Raw genomic sequence first — 24,560 nt, 5'->3', positions numbered from 1 at the left:
GCGAGTTCAATGGAACTACACACAGATCTTCATTTGGGAACCTCTGCTTTAGGGCATCAGAGGCTTGAAATAACAAATTTGTCATTGAAGAGACAAAAGAGGTGGAACAATATGAGGTTTGTTGTGACTGATGTTGAAGAAAAATATGTTTTTGCCTTAGAGGTGTTATTCAAGAGCACTATTATACCAAAGTGAATTTGGCTAATTCCACTGAAGTAAATGGAGTAAAACCAGGATGAATTTGGCCTTTTCTTTTTGTGTAAAGATTGACCCCAAAGTAACCTTGCATTTATCCTGTATTCCAAACTCTTGCGACTTTATCATGAATCTCACAATATTTGATGTTTTTCTTAATGCCCCAACTCCTGGAATCATGTAACTAAATGAGAATTTCAACTTTTTTTTTTTTTTTTTTTTTTAATAAGTTTCTTGCCTTGTGGTTGTGGAGACAAGCCTGAAAATTTGACCTGAGTGCCTCCTAAAGCTCAGGAGCTAAAAGGTTTAAAACACAAAAACACCTTCTCAGATTTATTATTTTTTAAATCTCAATTTGAGAGACAGCTTGTGGGAATTATTTTTGAGCTCATTAATTTTTAAGGCTTTGTGGTTGCATTACTGATTAATGTTAATAAAGTCAGGCATTCAGATTGGCAAGTATGCAACAAATAAACAAGAACATACATTATACAGTGTCACAATTTTGCATGGTGTTTTTGAAACATGGTCCCCTCGCTTTCTGAGAGAATTCAGAGGCAAATCCTCATCCCCATTTGTGGGTGCAAAGATCCTTGGCTGGTGCAGTTCTGCTGAACAAAGACATGGAGCAGACATTTTTTGGAGAGAAGCACGTAGAAGACATGCAGTGCAGCGGTTCCCTGGGGTATGCTGCACAGGATGATTTGGGCATATGGTCAGATGATCCACCACAGCACAGATCCTACAGTTCTTTCCCATGCAGATGGGCCACTGAGGCTACTCCATGAAAATTATTGCAGACAAATGACTGAAGCATGGCCCTGTAGGGGGGATCCTGCTCTCTCACTGGCTGCAGAGAACCCCAGCTCCCAGCCAAATATATGGGCTGGGTACTGGATCTGGTATTCAGTGAACACAAAGGCTCCATCACTGATCCACAGGGAAAATTCCTGGTGACAAGACATTTTACATACATTATAGGCGAGATCCAAATTCAACCACTTTTCTCACCTAAAAATGATGGGGGAAAAAAACCTCAATTCATGTGGGATTGTGGCACAACAGTGCACAATATGTTGCACTCCATTAGAATCTTTGCTATTGTCTCTTATTTTTAATAACCATGGCATATATAAGTAAATACTACTTCTACCCACTCTTCCCCCCACCCCATTTGGTCTTTCAAGGCTTGGGAGGTGCTTGGAAGAGAATGCTATTTATGCATATAGGATACATAAGTCTATTTTCTGTTTACTTTAAAGAAGTCCATTTATCTTCCAATAAGTCCTTGCCCAATGTAGCTTGGGATGTAATCTGTTCCAATGGCAGGTGCTCCTTAATGAGAGATCTGAAATCTAGCTCTCTCTCTTTTTTTAACAAATAGCTGAATAAAGAGTTAGAAAATGGCATGAAAGCATATTATCAGTAAATTGTTTCCACTGTATTTGTCACTGTTCTTAATGTTTTATGAATATGCTAAGAAATTTTCTCAGGCACTTTTCCTTGGGCACTCTAGTTAATTACTTATTCAGAGTGTTTCTACTCTGTTCCTAGCAAAATGTGTTGTGCATTAATTCTGATTATGTACAAAAACCCACCTGCAAGGAAAAACTCTGAATCAGTAATGCTGATAAAATGAGCAGCTCTCCTGGGGCCTTACTATGAAACAGAATACTGGACAGAATTAGAATCTTGTAGCTAAGGCTATTCATAATGTCATTAACATAAAGGCAATTAAATGAGTTTTTAACCTACAACCCTTTATTGTTATTAATGAACATTAGAAAAACACAGGAGATAAAATTGGTAATTATCTCTGCACCAAGCTATGCAATAATGTGTTTAAATATAAAAACAAAACAAATGATTATTGTTAGTATTTTCAGCAGCAGAAACCCCAAGGAGCAGCTCAGTCACATTTAATCACATGGTACTACACCAAGAGGGTTAATTAAATGAGGGCTTTACCTTCTTCAGCATGCTTGGTTATTCAGTTTTATATGGAATCAACAAACATAAATGTGAATGTACAAACTATTTCAAGCAGTGGTTTTCACCTTCAGGTTAACCACCTTTACAAAAACAGAGAGGGATTTCATTTCCTTCAGGACAAGTAGTTGCAGTCCTGTAATCAAGTTTTTATTGTACAGGGCTTTCAAAATCAATTCCAAGAACAACTGTATAAATCCAGGCTCAGAGCCTAAGCTTACTGTTCTGTAAAAAAGAATTGAGGTATCTGAAAGAGATGCACATTTTAAAATAGATGGTAAATGGAGGTTTCAGCACCACAGAATAGTCCAAGAGCCTCCAGTTCCCTTTTTGTTAATGTAAACTACAGTATTGTATCCAATAAAAAAAAGCAATAATATATTAGGGTACATCTTCTAAAGAGAAAATACAGTTCAGCACAATACCCTATGTCTAGAAACAGATTTGACCTTATAATTACCAGAATTTGTTAGAATTTAAATATTTTTTCTTTCATTTTTATACACAGATTTGGGTTCAGCAATCAGTTTTCTAGGCAGAATGTAACTTAATGGCCAATTAATTTGTGGTTTTTAACTTCTGCCTTACCAGACATGCTTGCCCAAGAACAGAGCCCCTAAAGAGGTCCTGCTGCATGTCTCAATAGGGCCGACCTGCAGCTTCCATTCACAGCCCCTTCTTGTTTGGGAGGAGGGGGAAGATTTTACATCATTTTTAAATTTGATTTTCTTTTCTTAAACAAAGTAGTGAAATTGTATTATTACAAAACCACAACATACAGTACTCACTTAATTTTGGATACTGTATCCCAAAATACTTTATTTACAGAGTTAAATGACACAGTTGTAGAGATTATTAACAGCAAAGGGAGAGATGCATTCAGGAGTAGAGGAAACCAGAAAAGATAAGTTTTAAGATGAGATTTGAAATATGATGGGAAGTTAATGAGAGGTTGAGATCCATGAAGTCAGGCCCAGAAGACAGGAGTTGCAGAGAAGGCTCTCACCATCAGTTGCCAGGAAATGCTGGTATTAGAGGACTATAGGGAGCAGAGTAGAAAGAGAATTTGTTACAAGCTTGGAACCTGCAGAATTGCACACATGGCTTTGAAAATCTGGGCCTAACTGTACATTATGCAGAGGTCCTTTTGCAGCCACTATGATTTTGTTCACTAGGACCTCTGTATGGTGCAGTTCCTCATGTCCTAGGCTCAGGGGAAGTCCTGCCTCTGGGCAGGACCTGGGTGGGGTTACCCTTGATCACAGGTAGGATGTGGTGTGTCGTGAGTTTCCCCATTTCTCCGTCAGTCTGTTTTGCTGTATGCTTTCTTTCCAAGGTTTTCTATCACCAAACTTCCTTTTTCACCGGAAAGCTTTTGGTCAATAGAGACCAGTAAATGGGAGCTTTAGAAGGAGTGACTTCTCTGTGACAGTACAGAAGCAACTTCAGATGCTGTACTTTGAGCAATGGCTGAAAACAAGAGCTGGTTGATTGCCTGTGTTTTGTTTTGACTCCCTGTGTGAGCTTCTGGGGGGAGATTGTGATTAATTGCTGATAACAAGGCAGAAGAACCAAGCAGGTAGAATACCTCCTACTGAGAAAACACTGTGACCAAAGGACAGGAAGAGAGCCATAAACACAGCCCTTCAGGGTGAATTCACAGAGGGAAAGATACTGCCATGGGATTCTGCGAACAGGAACAGAAATGGACATTACCTGAAATATATATCAGTTGTGGTATAGAATCCTGAAGGCTACAGGTGAGGGACATGTGTGATGTTCCAGTTTCTAAGTGAACCCCCAGAGGGCTATGCATTTATAAAGTGCAATTTTATTTCCTTTTATGGGGGAAGACAGCAGCAGGTCTTGGACAGTTGCTGAAGCCAATCCTCAGAGAAGCAGATTAGATGGAACACAATGAAGATACGAGACAGAGGCTCTGACCAGATGGGATAATAGTGAAGGAGGCTGAAGGAAAGTAGGAGAATGTGGCCATTAGGAAAAGCAAGAGTGAAGGGGTAATATCTAGAGTCTTCCATCCTAGTCACCCTTATTAAACAATCTGTCCGTGACAAGATGAGAAGCAACAGTATGGGAACAGACTAAAAACAGGAATTAGCCTGAGCAGGGTACAAGAAATAAGCAGTGAACAGGAGTCACTGGAAAGAAGGTAGAAGCAAACAATCCTGACTGATGCCTACATAGTGAGGAACCTGGCTCAAGTCATCTGTGACCCAGATAAAGAAAATAGGACATCATGCTGCCTTCCAGGTGTTAAGTCAAAGAATGTGATAATGAGGGCTAAGGATATCCTGAAGAATGTAGGAAAATTCTCACTAATTCTCCACACAGGAACAAAGGACACAAGTGAAAGGAGGAGATTAGAGGAACTTCAGGATAATTTCAAAAACTGGGGGAAGAATTGAAGATGGAGGTGGTATAGTACAGGTGATAGTCTCGCAGAGCCTCCTGCACAAATGAGGCAAGAAGGAGGAAGCCCTGCCCCTTCTTGCCTGGGCGTGGAGGGCATTCATTGCACTCTTGCTGCACCGCGGGAGCAGAATTTGGAGGAACAGTGCAGGGGGTGTGCACCCCCACATGCCATACAACCCGGCACTGCAATCACTCCCTACAAGCTAATAAGCAGACAGGGATGGAATGTTGGGTGAGCAGAAAAGGGGGCAAGGCTGGAGCAGTTCTACTAGTGCACAGCCTTGTGGTGAGAATTCTTCCCGTGATATGCAGGGAATGGTCCCACTGTAGTGTACTACTGCACTGTACACACCAATTCTTTAGTATGTTGCTCCTTATTGTTCATCTTCTGTTTTGTATGTTGGAAATCCATGTCCATGTATTTGAATTCAATGGAAACTTCCCTTCTCCCCTCTTACTATCGAATTTAAAATCCACTTAAAAGACCTTGCCATTATTGAACTCTAAAAGCTTAGTGTCTCACTAGCTTGAATGGAGAGTACTTCATTCAGACTATCAACGTGTGAGTACAGTAGTAAGGACTAAAGGCTCAATCCCACACCTATTGAAATGAGTGGAAGTGTTGCCATTGACTTCAATAGGTGTAAGGATCAAGCCCTAGCTGCATTAGTAAAGTTTGTTGGAGGACAGCCTCTTGTCAGCAGTGTCATGAGAGGAGGTATTGGAATCCATCAGTGTGGAAAACAGCTGGAGAATCCTAACAGACAGTGTAATTAAAGCACAGCAGATTACAATTCCTCTGAAAAAGAAGAATGCAAAGAACAAGATGCAGCCAATGTGGCTTCATGGGGGACTGCTCAAAGATCTGAAAGTAAAAGATGAAAGCTGTACTGAAAATAATGAAGGGGTGGGGAGGGAACCAAACAAGAATATAAAGAATCAATTAAGGCTCACAAGGCAGCAAAAAAAGCAGAATGAATCACTGCTAGATAACAGCATTTAAAGGCATAAGAGGGGCTCTTACAAATATATCAAGAGAAGGAGAAATGCTAGCAAAAAAAATAGGCCCATTAATGTTGACTCAAATGGTTGAGATTAAGTTCCTTTTAAAAATCAAAATGAGAAAGAAAAACAGTTTACTTATGAAGCAATGAAGACCTTATGAAAAGGAGCTATTGATAAGGAGCATAGTTTTTGGAGCCTGACTTATGCAAGTCATACACAGTCTGGGTGACCTGCCACAGTATGTTAAGGGGATTGAAAAATGGCCTTAAAAATACAGATAATTATTCCTAAAAAGTAACCGAGAACTTCTAAAGGATTGGAAAAGGGAAAATTTAGTACTTAACTTAAAAAAATATATAGATAGATGAATGATCTCATAGATTTATCAAGTAGTAATGGACCTGTCGTAAAATAATGGAATAAGAATTAATAGCCTATAGGGGGGGCAATTAGCATTATGGTTTTATAAAAATCAGATTGCTAGATAAATCTGATTATTGAAACAAGCAATCTTTCTAATCATCCATTACACTTGTAAGTTTATCATATCTGGATGTTTATAAGCCATTTGAAAGAGCTCAAAATCTTACATTTATGCAAGGGCTCAGAAGCGAGACAGCTAGGTCCCAGGACGGGGTGCAATTTACCAGTTGGATGTGATGGAACTGGACTGGAATCTATTGAAGGCTGTTTATAAAAGTAAAGAAGGGATTTGGGCCTAATGCAGGGTCATAGAAGCAAAAAGGTATATTGAAGAACTAAAAAAGTGGCAGGAGAGATCAGGGACTGACTGCAGTTCATGGATGGAAGGGTATATAGCAGAGAGCTGGGGGACAGGGACAGCTTTTGTGAAGCCAGGGCAGCAGGCAGAGGGAGGGAGATTTTATATATGCTCATAAAAGCAGCTGAACAAAAGTGAACTTCCTAACCTTCCTTAAATTCTCTCAGCTTTGTTCAGCATTAGTTGCATTAAAAAGAGCCATTTATTTGTAATAATGCTACCAACAGCACTAAAATGTTCTAAGTAAACTGTGAATGGTGGACAATTGAGGTAAACAACAATTTTTTCAACCAACTCAGAAATTCCAAATACCTGAAAGGCTCTTCCCTGACAGCCACTGAGCGATCTACTGATGTAGAAGCAGAGTCCATTTGCCTCTATTAGCCTGCTCTGCACTGTGCAAGGAGAAAAGGCCCAGGCTATTCATACACTGCATAGATGAAGAAATTAGGTGCATACTACACAGGTTTTGTTATTGCTAGTGTGAGTAAAAATTAGTACAGCTGTTTTAGTTTCTTTCAAACTTCTAGATTTCCTAGGAAGGCATTAAGCTACATAGGATGTGCTTGGCTTGGAAGCTCTGGAGAAGGAAGAGGAAGATAAGATGGCCTCCAGCATTTTGTTCATGAGAACATATCCCTTCCAGCGATCTGTGTCCATCCTGGGGAAAAAGTATAGAATCATTTCTATCCTTGAGGCACTGATCAAGCAGTGTTGCAAACATCCTTCCATGTCATGCATTCCGTTAATTCTTGAGCCTGACGTCTTACAAGCTGGCATTGTTACTGTTTTTACTTTTTTTAAGTATGTGACTGCATGTGTCTCCCTTTTGGTTTAAATTCACTTTGCATTTTTCTCAAACAGGGGCAGCGCTGTACAAATAAGTAGATGCACGTAGCTCATACTTGCTTTAAAGCATCATTAGGTTCAAGATCTACAAATAGACTGTCTCATAGCCTTTGCTGACCAAACAGTGCACTACTAGTGAATTACTATTTATGTGCACAACTATTTTAATAATTTGATTAGTCATGTCATTCATTTAAATTATGACCTCTTTTGGGCAAGGACCATCTTTCTGTGCTGTGTTTGTATAGTGCCAAATAGACCAGGTCCCATTCTATGGTGGGTCTCATAGGATACATCATATACAAATAATAATCAATCAATAATTTTATGTATAAAGCATGGAATATGGATAGAGCCACCACTCTTTACATCAACATTTGTCTATTAAAATGCTAGACAATTGGGCATCACAAAGCTAAATGAAATTCTTTGTGGACAGGTGCCAGGTAATACATGTTCGGAGGAACAATGTCAGTTACTCATACACAATGATGAGTCCTAAGTCACCTGCAGCCACTCAGGAAAAAGACCTAGTCATCACTGTGGACAGCTTCAACTAAAATCAATTCAACGTGCAGCAGTAGTCAAAAAAGTGTTAAGATGTTTTGAGAAAAGAATAATACAGAAAAATTCAAAACGATATCAAAGTTAGTGGTGTCACTCCAGAATACAACTTGCTATGTTCAGAGGAAGTCAATGTAGCTATGACAATTTATCCCAGCTGGGAGTCTGACCCTTGGAATTTTATACCTTACATTGAAGCATCTGTTCTGGCCACCATAAGGGACAGGATACATGCAGTATCATTGGTCTGATCTGGGATGACAATTCCACTGCTCTTTATTAACTCAGTCATGAAAGAAATAAGTCTATATTTTATTTCTAGACTTTTGGTGCATAAGAGACACTCCTGTTCTTTTTTGCCCACTATCAAACTTTAACAAATACTTATAGTGACAGCCAGTTGTCTATCATTTAGAACACTGGGACCTACGTGTATAACAACTATTTCTGGAGCATCAGGTTCCTATAAAAAAGGGAGGGGGGAGAAAAATCAATGGATGTGACAAGACCTATTCATAAAAACCTGAAAACAGATGAAGAATGATCTGGGAATGTCATTTGTTTATTACAACAATTCCACAAATGAAAATATGTTATCTGTACAATGATGGTGACCCAGGTTTAGAGATGCATGGGTAAAATACATTTGAAAATAAAGGAAAGCCTTGGGCCAGATGCAGAGAGCTATGCTGATTGACAGCAGCTTACGACCAGGATCCCAATTCTGCAAACTACTGAGCACTCTAAACTCCCATTGAGATCAATGAAAGTTGATGGAAATTGGCACCTTGCAAAATTCATCTGCACAAGGATTGGAACCCTGGCAGGTGTGTCCCGTAATCACAGGCTATCGAGTCACTCTCAATCTGTCTGGTCCAATGAATATTTAATCCAAAGTGGAACAGCTCCAACAGGTGACACTAAGAGACCTAATTTAGCATACCCTACAACTCCATAGCTAGGGCACTCTTCCAGGTATGGGAGACGTAGGCTCAAGCCCCTCCTCCATATCAGGGAATAGAAGGGATCTAATCTTGGTCTCCCACATCTCAGTTGAGTGTTTCAGCTACTGGGTAAAGGGGGGGGGTGGGGCAGCATCACCACCTCTTCTGTTTTTTGGGGGATTTTTTTGCAAGAAAGGGTTGAGCTGGCTTAGGCACCTAACTTCAGTAGAGGATTCACAGCCGTGAACCCTCAAGTAAAGGGAAGCACCCACCTCCCTCCCTGAGATGGGGCAGTACTCAGGCCCCACTCCTCTCCTCTGCATTTCCTCTGGCTAATACAAGCAGCTCCCTGCTCAGCTTTCTGGCTTTTGTGGAGCCCGTTCTTCAGCACCCAACTCGCCCCAGGCATTGCCCAGGGACTCCAGGCACCTCCGGGCTGAGGATTCTGCCAGGCAGCAGGGTGGCTAAAGTTAGGCATTGCAACTCTGAGCCTAAGTCCATGGGGCCCTAGGAAGTGCTCAACACTCAGAATCAGGTCCTTAGTTTTACTTTTACTGGGCTGACTGCAGAATGATATTTTTCATCACACGGTGCTGCTTGTTTCTCAAGGAGACTTGGTAGAGCTGAGTAAGGCAGAACTGCCCGTCTGAAATTTGTCCAAGATATAAAGACAGACATTATGTGCCTGGAATGACCACCAAGCTACATATCCAGACTAGCCTACACCAGTGTTTCTCAAACTGGGGATAGACAAGGCCTTGTTCTATTTCCTTTTTTCATTCATTTGATTTGGTGGTTGAGCCCTTAGACTCATAAATCAAGCGGGACAAGTGAATGTTTTTTGTTTTTTTTTCCTTTGCTGAAATTAGAAGTTTCTTTCAGAAGCAGACATTTTCCCATTTTGATTTTCTTGAAATTTTCCCATTTTTCAATTAAAAAGTTCACTTATCATTTTCAGTTATTTACCAGTTTCATTTTCAGTTTTAGGTTTGGGATTTCTTTTCCAATTGCCAATTTTGAATTGTCAGCTTAGTCAGATGCTAGAATTTTTCAAAATAAAAACATTTTAAAGGAATTCTATTTCAGAATTTAATATTTTTAAATATGTTAGAAGATAAAATATTACAATTCTGCAAACTTCAGAAAACAGAATATCAGTTTGTTTTGAGGGGGGGAGGAGGAAATAAAGCCTTAAATTTGTTATGAATTTAAAAAAATAAAAATAAAAACCCCACAGACCAGTTCTATTCTCAGCCTATCAGCAACTTGGCAGAATCTTTCTTCTGAATCTAGATAGACATAGTATCAAGCACTATTGTTTCTCTATATGCAAGATGTGCTAAGGATATAGGGTAAAATTGCCCAAGCACTTAACTGATGTAGGCCCCTAAAGCCCCATTTTTAATAGTCACTTAGGTATTTAGGCGCCTACATCTCAATAAAAGTCAGTAGCCTAAGTTCCATTATGTGCTTAAGTCACTTTTGAAAATTGAACTTGGAGTTCTTAAGTCATTAGGTGTTTTTGGAAATTTTACCCATAGGCCCTAATTCAGCAGTCCATCCCTATTCAGCAAAGCACTTAAGCACATGAGTAATCTAACTGATCACTTCATTGGGACTACACACATACTTCAGAACATTGTTGGATTAAGAACATAGTTCTTATACTGACTACACAACTTGAATTTTCTAGGTTTGTTTAGTGGTTTAAAAAAAAAAAAAGAAGAAGAAAGATTAGGTCTTTATGTTGATTGGTATTGGGACATTTTCTTTTCAAAACCTTAGCGGTCTCTAACACCATGCTGTTCTGAAAAAGACTTTTATTTTGAACATGGTTACGATGTGACACCAGACACAGTAACTTCAGGTCAATAGTGGTGATTGTAAAGGTACCCACTGAACCAGTGGGACACTTAGCTGTGGTTAGGACTAGGGTGACCAGACGTCCCGATTTTATCGGGACTGTCCCGATATTTGCTTCTTTGTCCCGCGTCCCGACCAATGTTTGGTCGGGACACTGGACAAAAAAGAAATTTTGCCCTCCGCTCTGGCGCTCGCACCCCCCACCCCGGCCCGGCTCCACCCTCTCCTTCCCCCATTGGCTCCCTCCCCAAATCCCCGCCCTGGCCCCACCTCTTCCCCAACCATGCAGCATTCCTCCTCCCTCCCAGGCTTGCAGCATGGCAGCGGTGCCTGGATCCTGGAGCTGATGAGTCAGCTCTGGCACCCGGGCACCGGGCGGGTGGGCAAAGGGGAGCTGGCAAGGGAGAGAGACGGGGGGCTCAGCTGTGAGCCCCCCGCCGCGCCAGAGGGCTTCTGCCCGGGCCGCTGCACCCAGGGCCGGGAGCGCAGCCTGGAGGCTGCTCCAGCCCTGCAGCCCGCGGGGCAACTCGGTGGGTCCGGTCGGGGGCAGCGCGGAGCGGGCAGGGGCCAGGTGGGCGGTGCGGGCCGAATCCCTGCTGCTGCCAGGGAGCCCCGCACCTCTCCCTCCCTCCCGCTCACGGCTGCGGCTCCTTCCCGGTGGGACGCGCCCCCAAGCCTGCCCCGGGCACATGCGGCACGCGTCCAGCTGCTCCTTCCCGGCGGGAGGGAGACTAGGCGCGGGGGACACGTGCCGCATGTGGCCGGGGGGCACATCCCGCCGGGAAGGAGCCACAGCCGTGAGCGGGAGGGAGGGAGAGGCGCAGGGCTCCCTGGCAGCAGTGGGCATTCGGCCCCTGCCGCCCACCCGGCTCCTGCCCGCTCCCTGCTTAGACCCACCACGCCCCGCATATGCCTGTGGCGGGCCGGGGGGCGGGAGGCTCCGCGGGGAGGGCAGCGTGCGGGGCCGGGGCCTGCTAATGCCCCAGGCCCCTTTAAAACACTCTTTTTTTTCTTGCCCCGCCCCCCCCTTTTTTTTTGCTCCGACCCCGTCCCAATATTTTATACTACTAATCTGGTCACCCTAGGTTAGGACTGACTTTTAATTTTGTAATGTTCTTTCACAATGTTAAATCTTTTTAAGACTAAGCTTTGTTACAGAATAGTATCTCATCAGGTGGCGAGTCGGAGAGATTTCTAAAAAGATTAAAATAAAAATGAGGAAATGTGATAACCAACACTACCCGTCAATTTTCTTATGCTGATAGTTCATGTACAGTAGCATAGGAAGCAGCAGCGTTTGTTGTGTTTTGATGTGTTCAGTTAAAATATTTTCCGACCTATGTGCTAACTGCCCCTGTTGGAATTAACTACTAGTAACTATATATCAAATACAAACAGATAAACATATAATATTCATAAAATACAGGCAGCTCCCACATCCTTCACACATACAACCTTTAAAGATTTTTGTAATTATCTCCGACTTCAACATTATCTCTCTGAGGATAGAGTGGGTATATGCAAAAACAAATATTAAAGACAGAAAAATCAGGCACATCTACAGGACAAGCTGCTATCTTTACACAGCTCTAAATTGTATGAAGTGAATCATATCTCACACACACACACACACACACACACACACACACACACACACACACAGAAGTGAAGCAGAGTTTTATACAAGATAACCCTGTGGGCAGAAAGTGCTCCAGCTGAACATCACTACCTCATCATTGAGAGAATCCCAAAGTAAAGTAAAGTAATCATATGCCTCTATACCTCAATAATTACCAAAGCCTCCCAATCTTTGTACATAAGATGCAAGGAAGTAGGTCATAATGTTAAAAAAAAAAAAAAAAAAAAAAAAAAAAAAAAAAAAAACCACCACACAGGTTCCCCTGTACACTTACCTGTGTATTTTTGAGAGAGAGCATGCACACTACATGCCATTATTTATATAGCACTCAAAATACTCAAAACACACAGTAAAACACAAAAAAGTTTTAAATTGGCCCAATGCACAGACAACTTTCAAAACAAAAAACCCTACAAATTTCCTCTATTGTTCTTCCTTTTACAGATTGTGATCTCACAGTAAAATGTTGTTACTGTTTAATGTGCTAGGGCAAAAATCTCAAGCAAGACCAGAAAACGCATGTGTGTGTTAATATTACATGATGTTGCTATCAATGCAACCTACGTGGTGGAGCAATACAATCTATGCCCAATGTGCCTAGTTAAAACTTTCAAACAAACAGCACAGTCACCATGAGATGTTATATTCCACTGCTACTTTGTGGAATCACTGCAATAAATTAAAAGTCCAGAACAGAGAGAAAATACAAAAAAAGTTAGTTTTATAATGTGTTTGGTATTGTTGGTACCAATATTCAATTGTAATTGACCTTATATTTCCAACATGCCAAAATTTCACTAACCATTTTATTCATTGTAAAAGCTTTCTTTCTCTACAATTCCCTCTCCTCCCCCACCCCCCAATTACCCCAACCTCATTACAGTTAAGTTGGTTGTGTGTGTGTACGCACACGACAGAAGCTTTTCAAAAGTTTGTACTGCAGATTCTCTTAGGTTGAGATTTAGCAGTCCATCCCAATTCAGCAAAGCAGGTAAGTGTGCGCTTACATTTAGGCACACACTTAAGTCCCATTAAATTTAAAACTTATATACATATATATATATATATTGTGACAGACCCAGACCAGTGGGGTACAGAAATCTGGTAGAGGACAAATACTGGTCACTGAATGAGTAGTTTTCTGTTCCCTGAGTGACCAGAGCAGGGGCTGCACTAAAGTAATCAGGAACCTGCTAGAACCAGTTAAGGCAGGCAAGCTAATTAGGACACCTGGAGCCAATTAAGAAGAAGCTTCTAGAATCAATTAAGGCAGGCTAATCAGGGCACCTGGGTTTTAAAAAGGAGCTCACCCCAGTTTGTGGTGGGAGTGTGAGGAGCTGAGAGTGAAAGGTGCAAGGAGCTGAGAGTGAGAGCTGCTGGAGGACGGAGGAGCATGAGTGTTATCAGACACCAGGAGGAAGGTCCTGTAGTGAGAATAAGGAAGGTGTTTGGAGGAGGCTGTGGGGAAGTAGCCCAGGGAGTTGTAGCTGTCATGCAGCTGTTACAGGAGGCACTATAGACTACTGCAGTCCACAGGGCCCTGGGCTGGAACCCGGAGTAGAGGATGGGCCCGGGGTTTCCCCCCAAACCTCCCAATTGACCTGGACTGTGGGCCCTCCCAGAGGGGAAGGTCTCTGGGCTGTTCCCCAACCCACATTGTGAATCTCTGAGGCAAAAAAATCTGCCAATAAGTGCAGGACCCACCAAGATAGAGGAGGAACTTTGTCACTCTATATATATATAGAGAGAGAGAGAGAGAGAGAGTTAAAAGGTTTTTACAAGTTTCTGAGAGCTGAGTTGAAGAGAAAGAGTTGTTCTTTTTCCACACAATACCTAGTAGAGTTTCAGCCACTGAGTCTGCACTGCTGGAGGAAAAGTAATTCACCTTTAAAGGAAGTTGAGTTTCATTGACTATCAGTTTATAGTTTCCCAAAAGATTATAGGAACAGGGACTTACTGGGATCAAGTAGCGTACAATGCAAATCTCTAAAGTGAAGACTATGTAAGATGCTTTCTGTATTCTATGTGACATACAAATTGTCACAAACTTTACTGTTGTGACTTTGGTTCTCCCTGTCTCTCCCCCCCCCCCTTTTTTTTTTTTTTTTTTTTTTTTTAAAGAAGCCACTATTTTCTTTCATCTGGAAGCCTCATCTTTCTGTTAATTGGTGACCACAGCAATCAGAACCACATTTACAACATTTCTAATGCATATGACATAGTTTCATTAGCTATTGTTATTCTCTATTCTCACTGGCATAAGGATGTATGTATGTATATATGTGTATCAAGAAAACCTGCTACTAGTAAAACACATTTTTCCAGTGTAGTTTTATTTCAGCTACAGGGCACTATAGAAAGACAGGTCTTTGTATTAGAACTATTCTTTAGACTGCTTCGTGTTCAGTGCATACATTTATGTGGAGCGATTCCTTGTAGTCAAAAAAGTGCGAGTGCTACAGACAGGTGCATATTACAATGAGAATATTTTATTGGACTTTGATGAAGCTGGCATTAGAAAACAGTGGTCTGGCAGTTGAGATCCTTGCACTGAGCGGGCACGTTATTATCTGAAGTAAATATGTTGCTATGATTTTTGTGACTTGATTGATGGAACTATTTAGTGTAAAGTTTAAAATCCTATTAATCAGACTGAGGTTTCATGCCTGTAACATTTTTAACACAGTTGTATAGTGAGGACTACTTTGAGTTATATTATTTCTTGATCTAGTAGCAAAGAGATTCCAATGTGATTTAATATAATCCATTATAGCAATATTTTAAAATCAATTGGATTAAGAGAAATACACTTTCAAATTATGGTTTGACAGACAAATCCCAGTATTTTCAGTGGATCTTATTTCACATCTATTCATAATGTTACTAAGTATAGAAGGAAAAAATTTTTAAGTGTCAGAGGTTTGAACAGACAGAAGAGGCACCACAGACAGAGTGAGGTTACTCTTCAACTTGATTAGATGACTGTTTATAACACTCATCTATGTAAAGGTATGATACTTGTCTCAACCACATTAAAATCACCATTATAACAGCACTACTACTTAATGCTCAAAGTGTATAGCTTCAATGATGGTATTCTAAAGTGAATAATTAAATAATAATAATAATAATAATATCATCCAGACATTTAATATCTACATATTTCAGCTTGGCATGTAGCTATACATTATCTGAATTGGCAGTGCTTATAAATGCTACACAGCAGTATAAAGCTTTTTTATACTGTCTCATGCTTACATAATGTATGTTCACTAGAGTGCTCTTGTAACTCACACTTTTACCAGCAAAAATGGATCTGGTTATCAATATATACTCAACAACATTATCCTACTGTGAAGTGCTTTTTAGGGACAGATGAGCACATTTTATTTTGGACAGGGAAGGTAGATCTCAGTCATGAGAAATGAAATAGCAGGAGCTTATCGTGATTGAGTTTATGAAGGTAAATAACAGGACTTAACCAGAAAAGTCTAATGCAAATATTTTCATTTAGAAATAAGGTACCGATGATTTAGCAAATTGGCTAGCAGCCCATAAATCCTATTTTTAAATTTAGAAAGAAACATTTTACATGTTTAGCACATTTGCCTAAATCAAGCTTTTGAATCATATGAAATGTAAGCCAGGATTGCATGAGACCATCTCTTACCTCATGTCAATGGACTTTGATAAACAAGAAATTAGCTATGATTCCCCAACATCTATTTGTTAATAACTCAGCTGATTCTTTGGCAATAGTGTATATACAAAAAATTGGACCAGATTCACCCCTACAGTAGCCTCACCAAAATAAGTGGAATTACACTAGCTATGTAGTTAGCACAGTGGGCCAACTACCAAGGCCTTGATCCAGTGCCCATTGCAGTTAAAGGAGTCTTTCCATTGATTTCAATGAGCAGTGGACTGGGTTCTAAACCACTTCACATATACCTATATCTCATAGAACTGGAAGGAACCCTGAAGGGTCCTCAAGTCCAGCCCCCTGCCTTCACTAGCAGGACCAAGTATTGATTTTGCCCCAGATCCCTAAGTGGCCCCCTCAAGGATTGAACTCACAACCCTAGGTTTAGCAGGCCAGTGCTCAAACCACTGAGCTATCCCTCCCCAAAGCTGTACCAGTTTTAGTCAAGTTTGAATGTGACCACTGAAAGCCTAAAGCATGGAGCATTCTGCCTTTTGGATAAAAGGACACCCTCACTGGTAAAGTCACTGTGCTGATTCATTCATTGTGCCCTTCTCAGTTAAAGGGCTGCATGCAATCTGTGGCAATCGTGATATCTGCATTTTTCACCAGTACACAAATTGAAATCTGACAGATTGCTAATGAGCTGATGTTGGAATGACTGAATAGTCTGTTATCATTTGTCCATTCACAGTTACTTCACCAGCCCATCTGTGCATGGAATACAGCTACTATGGAGCAAGCAGGGTGGGGGACATTTTCACCATTCACACCTTTTGCCACTGTAGGCCTCTGGGAAAGGCCTTCACTAATTAAAGTTTTTAAACAAACATATTGCCAGATTTCCCACACTGTTATTAAAGTACTCTGTGTTGTTACGAAAGGTGCTGCATGACAGCAGCTTGAAGATTTCGATATTTTGTACATATTTCTCAACATGAACATAATGTTTGTGTTCCAAACAGCAATTCAGATAGTATAACATCTGATTTAAAATACTGTAACATGAGGACTCTTGCAGACAACTGCCTAAATGGCAAGGTGTAGGTCTGCCCATTGTCTACGCTTAGCTTCCCCATGTTTCAGAAGCTCCTCCCTTTCTGTTGTATGCTGGGATTGTGTGCAACATTTCATTCCTTGGCAGCAGTAAATGTAGTACTTGTGAAAGGTGCCAGACAGTCCTACAATCAGATTTTTTTTTTATTCCCACAACAACAGGTACAGTGCAGAGAGTAGTCATTCAGACATCCCCTCCTCACTAGTATGCCTCCACCCTACTCTGAAGGGATCATGGGTGCTGGCCTCCATGCTGAGACTGACAGCCAGAGCACTGTTTGTGGTGATTTTTACATGCTGGGTACTGCCTGCCTGTTCCATGACAGACCACCAGAGGTTCGTGGTTTTAGGTCACTCAATTCTACTGAGCTAGGCTGGTTTTGAATCAGGGAACTGTTATCGCATAAGCTAGTAGTTCCCAACTGTGCTCCCCTGGTGTACCTCCACATAGCGAGCCATGCCACTCTTCAAGCAGTGATGGGTTTTGCTGTGTAGCTCCTACTAAATATCCTTCAGGGTCTCCAGAGGGTTTTTTAAGCAACTAAACAAACAAAACAAAAGTGGAAGCTCCTCTCTCTGTCCTGCATGGCTGCTCCATGTCTTCCTTTATCAGGTGTAAATCCAGCCCTTAGCAGATTTACAGAAAAACACAGGTTTGAGAGATAGCAAGCACATAGGAGGACAGAGCCATTCTGCAAAGTGACATGGAGGGATTAGCATAATGGGGATTACAGTCAACAAAAGCAGGTTCAGTTTTAGTGGATACGAAGTCCTACACTGTGGGAGAGGATGTAAATAAGTAGCTGCACCTGTTGCATTCAAATTAGCGTATTTTCCTCTTGCCCCTTTACTACTGTCCCAATGTTGGGATTTTGTTGCTGTTTTGTTTTTAATGTAGCTAAGCAGGGAAGGGGCGGGCCCTCTCTCTTACTAAGTGACCACAGCATAAAGAGTGTTGACAACCACTACAGGCATGAAAGCCTTGAGCCATCCAGTCCCCCACAATGGATGCTACTTAGCTGTTAATAAGGTCTCGATATTTAGTAGTGTTACTGATTTCTTTAACGTGAATGTCATGTGCTATTTAAAGCAGTGCTTACACAGACAAAAATACCCTGCAACAGTTTGATTTCATTGACATAACGTTAGAATGCATTGGCTCCCATTGTTATATTATACAGTTAGTTAAATATATGGGACCAGAGAGTTTCTTCAGGGGTGTACATGAAATTCCAAAGGAAGTCATGCTCAAGCATCTGCAGGGACAATAGTGCCTATGTAAACAAATGCTAAACATAGGATAAGCAGGGCTTTATCTTTTGCTTTTCTAATAAGCAAATTCTCTACCCCTCCCCCATTCCCAAGTTGAAAATCTTGGATGAAGCAATAAAAAGTGTTTCCATTCAAGGCAGCTTGAACTTCCAAAAGAAAGGCACTGTGTCATCAGAGAACCCTAGGTAACACTGACCTCATTTGTCAGTATTAGAAGAGGTCGGACTTTCAAATGGATCAACTGTTCTTGAAATACCCTCCCATATAATGAGGGCAAACAGGTTTTTCTTCTCCTTCGGTCATGTATTTCTTCTCTTTCTGTTTCTATTTGCTTTTAATTCAAGAAACAGGTGGATGGTGACCAGGGAAAGAAGAATCAAACTGAGTGACATTCCACTCTGTAAAGTTAGTTTTTGAAAGGTGCTGCACTGACAACTCTGGAATCTAAAGCTTCCAGTTCAGCCATAGAACCAATACAGTACAGGAGACACACTGCCAGCTTTCCTACACTGTCCTGCTAAACTACATCAACTCGGATCATAAAAGATCCCCTCTAAGGATAACAGCATAGTTCAATATCCAGCCCCATCTGTTGATTCTATCCTGGTTCTGCCACTTACTCTTTGTGTCCTAAGCCAACACAATGTCCCTGCCTCAGTTTTCCCATCCATAAAACTTGGATGACGTGAGGATTACTTTAAAACACTTCGAAGCTGAAAAGTACTATAGATTGCTGTTATAGTGCCAGGTGGAGTGGTGATGTTTTTGGTGATCCAGCTCTTATCACACTCCTTTGCTGTATGCCACTGAACAGCTGTCAGATGGCAAAAGCTTTTGGTCTGTACCACCTCGGACTGGGTTTGACTAAGCTATGATAAAAGACTCTCTCGTTGTCAAGTCCCCGAGTCAACCATGTACCGTGTAAGAAGAGTTCAATCCCTCACCACCACCACTTCCATTTCCCGTAAAAATAGATTGCATCCTGATAAGTGCTTATTAGTGGAGGTTTGATGTCATCATGCTATTGATCTAGGCAGGTTTTTAATATCATACTTCTCACCACGGTATATTCTAGTTTTTATACCATGCTCGTTACCATGAATTGGTGTTCTTGAATACCGAGAAAAATGGAGGTTCTCTGGGCGCAGTCCTCAGCGGCGCTGAACTTATGCCTGGCTCTTCTGGACAGGTTGTTTGGGGGTGAAGGTGCCTCCAAGTTACCTTTCTGTTCTCCCAAGCCTGAGAAAACAGCTCCTGGTGAAACTCAGTGGCTGCAACAGTCCCATGGGAATGCTGCATCAGACAAGGCTTATGAGGCGCATCATGCACTCCATCTTGCTCCTACCTACCACTAGCCAAGCCTTTCTGGCTATGCAGAGGGTGGGGAGTAGGTGACATTGATCCAGCCATGCCAGGTTTATGCCCGTACGGAAGCTTTCTGGCTGCAAAGCAGTCAGAGTGGGGCCAAGGATTCACTGTTACATTCAAGCAAAGAAAGTTTTCATGCCTCTGTTGAATTCTGCATCCAAATATACCAGTACTCAAACTCTACTCCACTGCAAGTGTGCAGTTCTAGAGCTAGGATTTTCTTTATAGTCAGAATAGTATTTAGGACTTAGCCCTGTCCCTCGAGAAAAGCAAACACGATAGCAAAGTAATCACTTTAAAGTCTAAACAGACGTTTACCTCATCATTCCGTGTCCACGTGAATGATGGCCTCCACAATGGAATGGAAGTTTACTTATCTGCAGGATCAGGCCCTCAGTGCTAATTGTGATACAGGTATCTATCCACTAGGAGTTGAACTGGGATCAGTCATTTCTATCAGAGGACAATGACTTGAGTGACTGGTTTAAATTCAGCTGACCAATGGTCACCACAAGGCCTGACACTGCAAACAGGCAGGGGAATAGCTATTACTCATATGAGTAGACCCATTGAGCCTTAAGGACTATTTATGTGTGTAAGGGTTTGCAAAAATCAGATTCCAGAACTGAAAGGTATTTAGTGTTGTTTAGCATCTCTGGGGGGTGGGGGGAGGGGGAAAAGCCTGTAATTAGCCTACTGTTCCCAGGAATGGCATCGCCTACTTGCTACCCTGTAGCCCATACTACCAGCACTTCCAGGCCTCTTCCTTTTAATAGGACCAGTTATACTGAAGGAAATAGCAAGGCAAACAGCAAAGACACACAGGACAATGGAAGTACTATACCATAGTACTTAATAGAAACACTTTATAGCCTCAAGTACTCGAGGGGGCAACTTTAATGAGCACAAAATATTCATCTCTAATAAGAACATACTGTCATCATCTCCCTCCATGTGATAAATAGATTATAGGGTTTGCTCTTTTTCCCCTCCTTTTTGTTAGGCTAATGCTTTTTCCCCACACGATAATTTAACTAATACTCTAAAAGCAAATCACAAGTTATCAGGACCCAATATAAGTGGATTTTCTTTAAAATGTTTTGAATCTTGGATTAAACAAGTCTTCTCCAAATAAGTGCTCCTTTTTTTTAGCTGGTACTGAAGATTTTGTTGTTCCCAATAATCAAGCTCCCACTCGACTAACTTCTCATTTAACACAACGTGTTCCTATTTCATTTGAAGAAAATTTATCATCCACAAGCAAAGACAGAAAATGTGTGAATGTCTAAAGCTTATGTAAATTAAGAGGCCATGCACACTGGTCCTAAAAATAGTAGATAATTATAGGCATTTCTTCACTATGCTATAATTATGGGCCTCCTGTCATCCCTCTATTCTGTAGAAGGTCACATTAGTAGTATACAAAATTTACAGTATATTACAAGTTAAAAACAATAATTAGCAACTGCGCATCTTCAGCATCAGTGATGAATGTTCACAGTAAATGTAAAAAAAAAAATTGCTTTATATGGGCAGGACACACTTAAATTTAATCATCAACTCCTGCTATCCAGTGGGCAATATTCTCTCACTATTATAATGCTATTTGCCAAGATCATAGTACACCCTTGGGCTGAATTCATCCTTAATGAAGAAACAAGGAGCCAAATCTCCCACTATCACACCAACAACGTACACCTTAAACATATTCCTTTAAACATCATAATTCTATATCACTTATTCAATGACAACATCTAGGAAACTGGGAGAAAGGGCTAAGTATTATTTTGACCATTATAATGAACATTTTACTTAATATGCAGAAAATTTACATCACAAGAGTGTATGAGCTGAGAGAGTTTCTAATTAAATGCATATCATTTTTCAGCTTCTTTACATGCTTGAATCTGAAAGGAGTAAGGAGATCATGCATGCCCAGACCATAAATCCACTTGTAAGGAATCAAACAATTCATTCATTTATTGTATTGCCCCATTCTCTCATGTCTGGCTAAGGAGAATATTTCATGGAACATGCATCTTTTCATTACAGGATTTACCGTCACAAGCAGGATTGCATAACCTTTCAGAACTCAAGCAACATATGTTTATAGCACCTTCCATCAGAGGATCTCAAGCATTAATGCATTAAGCATCACAGATTACTGGGAGGTAGATATTACCCCCATTGTACAGATGGGGAAACTGAGGGATAGAACAATTAAGTGACTTGTCCAACGTCCCACAGCAAGCCAGTGGCAAACCCAGGAATAGAACCCAAATCTCCTGCTTTAACCATTACACCATTCTTTTCATTTATCCCCCAGATCATGACCACAGAATGTGCAATATAGAAACCCAGCTAACTGACCTGAAATGCCTCCATTCCCACACCAACTCCTGATGCAAAGTGCTGTAGTCTTACATCATTGACAAGATCAACAGAATCAGAGAGGGTCTCCTTGGGACTGAAGAAACCAAACCACAAACAAGATCCTCAGCCAAAACATCTGCCTTAATGGAGTTTGCACCACTGAAACAAACAGAAGCCCTGGAGAATTTAAGGGAGGTCAGGCCCACCATCTGTGAAAGCATCCCTCACCATTCATGGATGGTGTGAGAAGCTGCACACACCTCTTTGAGTACCCCCAGGTGTCCCCTCTCTTCAGCTCCCAGTGCCCCCTGCAAGCTGTCAGTTTACCTCTTGCAAGTCTTCTGTGGGTCAGCCCTCTGGCCAGGCCACACAGTTTAAACCCCTTCTGGGGTACAATAAACTCAGAAGACGTTCCTTGACCTGCAGGGCCATTTATAAATAAAATGGTTTCTTACCCTTCTGAGGCTTAATTCCCCCTGAGGAATTAAATCAGTAGGGTTCCTCCTGAACTCCTGTTGCCAGCTGTAGCCAGTAATAGGCCCTAGACTTGACCTGGTTCCTTCAGCTGTCACCTAGGGAGCCTTTCTCCTTGCTCCAGAGGCCCCAGCCACAAGCTGCCTTGCTAGCACCAGGCACCTGCTTTTATTTCAGGTTGCTGGGCCTTGATTGGCTGTTGCTGTTCCCCAACCCTTCTAGTTGCTGGAGGACCAGATCTCAGTAGTTCCCAAAGTGGTTGCTCCCAGGATGCTTCTCTAGGCAAGCCCAGAGGTTTAATACTGGCTGCTCTTTTCCTCCCAGGCCATGTCTACACTACAAACTTATGTTGACTCGAACTATGTTGGCATATAGTTGCCACAGTTAGTACATCACTTGTGCATGTGCATACTTGGGTCTTTGTGTCAGTGGTGCACATAGTCACCAGGAGTGCTTGTGTTAATGCAGAGTGCAGTGCACCATTATAGGGGCTGTTTCCGTTGCGTTTATTTTCATGTTTACTGTGTTTATTAATGTTGTTGATGGTGTTGTGCTTATGGAACATTTAAAGGACTTGGAACTTTCCAGAAGGGACTGGCTCTGTGGAACTTTCATGATCCAGAACCTTTATAAGGGCTGTGCGCCTGTCAGCAGTTGCTGTCTGTTAGAGAGGCAGCCAGTAACAGTCTATTTGCATGGGCTTCAGGAGGTTTCCTTCATCACAGATCATCGTCGTCATCACCGATCCTCACCATCGATCTGAGTCATCTTACACCTGAGACTTACCTGTCGTGTGTGACCCAGTGAACTTACTATCTGTTCCTGTGCTCCTGATCTGCTGAAGGTCCTGTGATCCTCCTGTACCTGGAAACTGCTGGAGGCAGTAGTAGGTCCAGGATCCACCTAGCCAACCTGCAGATGACTGCTTATGTCCATCAGCTGCTGTGTGCATCCATCATTATCCTGGGGGGTCTGTTGGGACCTTGGTTCGTTGAAGACCTACATTACATTACCTATATTACAAAACATCTGGATAACACCATGGGTAGGAATCCCACTGTGCAACTCATCACTGTTCAGCTCACTGTCTTTTGGGAAGTTTTGGCAATGCAGGATGAGGCCAAAATGAGTCATGCAGGGGTGACTGGGCGCATGGGGGCAACTTCTTAGTTTGTAATTGTCTCTGATACTGTTATCAGTATCCCATAATTTTCATGCCATTCTTCCAAAATCCCACAAATCTGTGCAGCCCACCTCAGTGTCTACCATCTCTGACAGAAGCATAGAGCCTGCACAGCTCCGCACTGTTGTCATGAGCGTTGCAAGCACAGGATGTGTGATCCTGGAGTATTCGCAGAGCTGCAAGAGCCACCGAATGAGTGGGGAATGTGATGGTTCCTTGGAGGACAGATTGCCATAGAACACAGCCAGAACCAATGTAAGGTTGTTGATGGTCTTCACAGGGCAGCTGCAGATGGAGTGCCACTTCTAGGCCTAAAAAACAAGCACTGACTGGTGGAATTACCTTGTAATGCAGGTTTGGGATGATGAGCAGTGGCTGCAGAACTTTCAGATGCCCAAGGCCACATTCCTGGGTCTGTGCACTGAGTTCACCCCAGCCTTTCAGTGCAGGGGACATCAAACTGAGAACAGAAGTGACCGTGGAGAAGCATGTGGCAATCACACTATGGAAATTTACAACACCAGATTGCTACCTGCCAGTCAGGAATTAATTTGGAGTCAGGAAATCCACCACAGACATAGGAGATAGATTCATAGCAATGGAGCTCCAAACTGCACTAGAGCAATAGACAGCACACACATCCCTGTCTTGGCACAGACTACCTCACCACTGAGTACATCACCAAAAGGGGCTACTTTTCTAGCATTAGCAGATCACAGGAGACGTTCCACAGACATCAACATAGGCGCCGACTCCACAGGTGCTGTGGGGCTGCAGCACCCATGGGGAAAAATTAGTGGGTGCTCCACACCCACTGGCAGCCAAGCTCCCCCCGCCCCCTCTTTCTCCCTCTCCCCCGAGCGTACCGT

The sequence above is a fragment of the Terrapene carolina genome, unplaced genomic scaffold (genome assembly GCF_002925995.2).
Source record: "Terrapene carolina triunguis isolate 2854851 unplaced genomic scaffold, T_m_triunguis-2.0 Scaffold211, whole genome shotgun sequence".
Taxonomy (NCBI): domain Eukaryota; kingdom Metazoa; phylum Chordata; order Testudines; family Emydidae; genus Terrapene; species Terrapene triunguis.
The sequence above is the reverse complement of the archived record's forward strand: the minus strand, read 5'-3'. Positions refer to the sequence as shown.